Below are 4,965 nucleotides of genomic sequence, written 5' to 3'. Positions count from 1 at the left end.
TTGGCAGAGGATTACTCAAAAAGTACACAGTAAAACTACTTCATATTATCAATGCAGGTAGTCTGGGAAGTACTTAGTTTACTAGTGTATGAATCTTGGACGACTTATGGAAAATAAGTTTTTTATTCCATGTCAAAGTTGGGCGGAATAGACTTAATTAAGGATTTTGACAGAGGATTACTCAAAAAGTACACAGTAAAACTACTTCATATTATCAATGCAGGTAGTCTGGGAAGTACTTAGTTCAGTAGTGTATGAATCTTGGACTACCTATGGAAAACAAGTTTTTTATTCCATGTCAAAGTTGGGCGGAATAGACTTATTTAAGGATTTTGACAGAGGTTTACTCAAAAAGTACACAGTAAAACTACTTCATATTATGAATGCAGGTAGTCTGGGAAGTATTTAGTTCAGTAGTGTATGAATCTTGGACTACTTATGGAAAATACATATTTTATTCCATGTCAAAGTTGGGCGGAATAGACTTAATTAAGGATTTTGACAGGATAACTCAAAAAGTACACAGTAAAACTACTTTATATGATCAATGCAGGTAGTCTGGGAAGTACTTAGTTCAGTAGTGTATGAATCTTGGACTACTTATGGAAAATAAGTTTTTATTCCACGTCAGTTAGGCAAAATAGACTAAATCTTGTCCTCTGTTAGAGGACAAGATTATAATATATCTTATACGCGAAATAGACTTAATTAAGGATTTTGACAGGATTACTCAAAAAGTACACAGTAAAACTACTTCATATTATGAATGCAGGTAGTCTGGGAAGTACTTAGTTCAGTAGTGTATGAATCTTCGACTACTTATGGAAAATACGTTTTTTAATCCATGTCAAAGTTGGGCGGAATAGACTTAATTAAGGATTTTGACAGAGGATTACTCAAAAAGTACACAGTAAAACTACTTCATATGATCAATGCAGGTAGTCTGGGAAGTACTTAGTTCAGTAGTGTATGAATCTTGGACTACTTATGGAAAACAAGTTTTTTATTCCATGTCAAAGTTGGGCGAAATAGACTTCATTAAGGATTTTGACAGAGGATTACTCAGAAAGTACACAGTAAAAGTACTTCATATTATCAATGCAGGTAGTCTGGGAAGTACTTTGTTCACTAGTGTATGAATCTTGGACTACTTATGGAAAACAAGTTTTTTATTCCATGTCAAAGTTGGGCGAAATAGACTTAATTAAGGATTTTGACAGAGGATTACTCAAAAAGTACACAGTAAAACTACTTCATATTATCAATGCAGGTAGTCTGGGAAGTACTTAGTTCACTAGTGTATGAATCTTGGACTACTTATGGAAAATACGTTTTTTATTCCATGTCAAAGTTGGGTGGAATAGACTTAATTAAGGATTTTGACAGAGGATTACTCAGAAGTACACAGTAAAACTACTTCATATTATCAATGCAGGTAGTCTGGGAAGTACTTAGTTCAGTAGTGTATGAATCTTGGACTACTTATGGAAAATAAGTTTTTTATTCCATGTCAAAGTTGGGCGAAATAGACTTAATCAAGGATTTGGCAGAGGATTACTCAAAAAGTACACAGTAAAACTACTTCATATTATCAATGCAGGTAGTCTGGGAAGTACTTAGTTCACTAGTGTATGAATCTTGGACTACTTATGGAAAATAAGTTTTTTATTCCATGTCAAAATTGGGCGAAATAGACTTAATTAAGGATTTGGCAGAGGATTACTCAAAAAGTACACAGTAAAACTACTTCATATTATCAATGCAGGTAGTCTGGGAAGTACTTAGTTCACTAGTGTATGAATCTTGGACTACTTATGGAAAATAAGTTTTTTATTCCATGTCAAAGTTGGGCGAAATAGACTTAATTAAGGATTTTGACAGAGGATTACTCAAAAAGTACACAGTAAAACTACTTCATATTATCAATGCAGGTAGTCTGGGAAGTACTTAGTTCAGTAGTGTATGAATCTTGGACTACCTATGGAAAATAAGTTTTTTATTCCATGTCAAAGTTGGGCGGAATAGACTTAATTAAGGATTTGGCAGAGGATTACTCAAAAAGTACACAGTAAAACTACTTCATATTATCAATGCAGGTAGTCTGGGAAGTACTTAGTTCACTAGTGTATGAATCTTGGACTACTTATGGAAAATAAGTTTTTTATTCCATGTCAAAATTGGGCGAAACAGACTTAATTAAGGATTTGGCAGAGGATTACTCAAAAAGTACACAGTAAAACTACTTCATATTATCAATGCAGGTAGTCTGGGAAGTACTTAGTTTACTAGTGTATGAATCTTGGACGACTTATGGAAAATAAGTTTTTTATTCCATGTCAAAGTTGGGCGGAATAGACTTAATAAAGGATTTTGACAGAGGATTACTCAAAAAGTACACAGTAAAACTACTTTATATGATCAATGCAGGTAGTCTGGGAAGTACTTAGTTCAGTAGTGTATGAATCTTGGACTACTTATGGAAAATAAGTTTTTATTCCACGTCAGTTAGGCAAAATAGACTAAATCTTGTCCTCTGTTAGAGGACAAGATTATAATATATCTTATACGCGAAATAGACTTAATTAAGGATTTTGACAGGATTACTCAAAAAGTACACAGTAAAACTACTTCATATTATGAATGCAGGTAGTCTGGGAAGTACTTAGTTCAGTAGTGTATGAATCTTCGACTACTTATGGAAAATACGTTTTTTAATCCATGTCAAAGTTGGGCGGAATAGACTTAATTAAGGATTTTGACAGAGGATTACTCAAAAAGTACACAGTAAAACTACTTCATATGATCAATGCAGGTAGTCTGGGAAGTACTTAGTTCAGTAGTGTATGAATCTTGGACTACTTATGGAAAACAAGTTTTTTATTCCATGTCAAAGTTGGGCGAAATAGACTTCATTAAGGATTTTGACAGAGGATTACTCAGAAAGTACACAGTAAAAGTACTTCATATTATCAATGCAGGTAGTCTGGGAAGTACTTTGTTCACTAGTGTATGAATCTTGGACTACTTATGGAAAACAAGTTTTTTATTCCATGTCAAAGTTGGGCGAAATAGACTTAATTAAGGATTTTGACAGAGGATTACTCAAAAAGTACACAGTAAAACTACTTCATATTATCAATGCAGGTAGTCTGGGAAGTACTTAGTTCACTAGTGTATGAATCTTGGACTACTTATGGAAAATACGTTTTTTATTCCATGTCAAAGTTGGGTGGAATAGACTTAATTAAGGATTTTGACAGAGGATTACTCAGAAGTACACAGTAAAACTACTTCATATTATCAATGCAGGTAGTCTGGGAAGTACTTAGTTCAGTAGTGTATGAATCTTGGACTACTTATGGAAAATAAGTTTTTTATTCCATGTCAAAGTTGGGCGAAATAGACTTAATCAAGGATTTGGCAGAGGATTACTCAAAAAGTACACAGTAAAACTACTTCATATTATCAATGCAGGTAGTCTGGGAAGTACTTAGTTCACTAGTGTATGAATCTTGGACTACTTATGGAAAATAAGTTTTTTATTCCATGTCAAAATTGGGCGAAACAGACTTAATTAAGGATTTGGCAGAGGATTACTCAAAAAGTACACAGTAAAACTACTTCATATTATCAATGCAGGTAGTCTGGGAAGTACTTAGTTTACTAGTGTATGAATCTTGGACGACTTATGGAAAATAAGTTTTTTATTCCATGTCAAAGTTGGGCGGAATAGACTTAATAAAGGATTTTGACAGAGGATTACTCAAAAAGTACACAGTAAAACTACTTCATATGACCAATGCAGGTAGTCTAGGAAATACTTAGTTCAGTAGTGTATGAATCTTGGACTCCTCGTAGCCACTCCCAGGTCTTCAGTGCAGTTTCATTACGATTACCGTAAACGTCAGTAGATTCGCGCACTAGAAAAAAACATGCGGCTGATATGAACGCAGTCAAATTAGCAATATATTCTTTTACTTTCGACAGTTTACCAAAGTTAGACTTTCTTTCCTTTTCTAAAATGCTTATTGTTTCCACTAAACCTTTGGTGTTCATTTAATCACGTTTTTCAGTTGCAGATTTTACCTCAGTCTCATTTTCCCTCTTCAGCTATAATGACCACGTAACGTGAACTGGCGGCCATTTTCAGAGCAGTGGCCGAATTGACGTGTGTAGCCGTCAATGGCAGCATGAGTTTTAATCAATACACCGGAAAATAGTTTGTGTTGCGCAAAAACTCGTCCCGGCGCGCAGTTATTTTCAGACGTTTTTTTTTACGGGTTTACAAAAATGTGTTCACACTAATGATCATTGGCTCTGATCAACACATACCCCAATCGAGCGTTGGCCGGCTTTGATGAATGGTGTTAATGGTGTGATGATGCTGGTATTCCGCTGGCCCTGGAGCTCGCTCCGGTCCGTGGTTTCCAAACGAACAAGTGAATCCACAATCTAACAGATCCACGACCCTGTCGGGGGGAATCAGACCTGGAGATACTGTATTTCAAATGGAAGCAGTTTTTCGACCTAAATGTACTGACTCAGTCCTAAATGAAGCAGTGCTGGTTGCTAATACGGAGGATTTAGTTTCAGCAAAAAGTGAAATTTCAGTAAAGTTACAATTATCTCGCAGGTTTATTTTCCTTCATAATTATACAGCAGGAATAACTTTAACTCATAATACATGTAACAAAAACAACCAACCAAACTGCTCACTACTTTAAACCAAAAGACACAGTCGAAAAACTTTGCTTCCCAAATCAGCAACACCTGTGTTCAGGTTTCCTGAGGTTAACTTGAGGTTAAATGGCATCAGTTGGCTGACTCCAGGTCAACTGAGCCACACAGTAAACACAGCCCCCTAGTGGCCCGGAGCAACATGACATGAAATATCACAAAATGAAAAACAGCTGATTGACACTCATCGGAATGTTTCTGAACACACAAAGTCAGGATATGAAAACG

Source organism: Solea solea, chromosome 12, assembly GCF_958295425.1.
Source record: "Solea solea chromosome 12, fSolSol10.1, whole genome shotgun sequence".
NCBI classification, from domain to species: Eukaryota; Metazoa; Chordata; class Actinopteri; order Pleuronectiformes; family Soleidae; genus Solea; species Solea solea.
The sequence above is the reverse complement of the archived record's forward strand: the minus strand, read 5'-3'. Positions refer to the sequence as shown.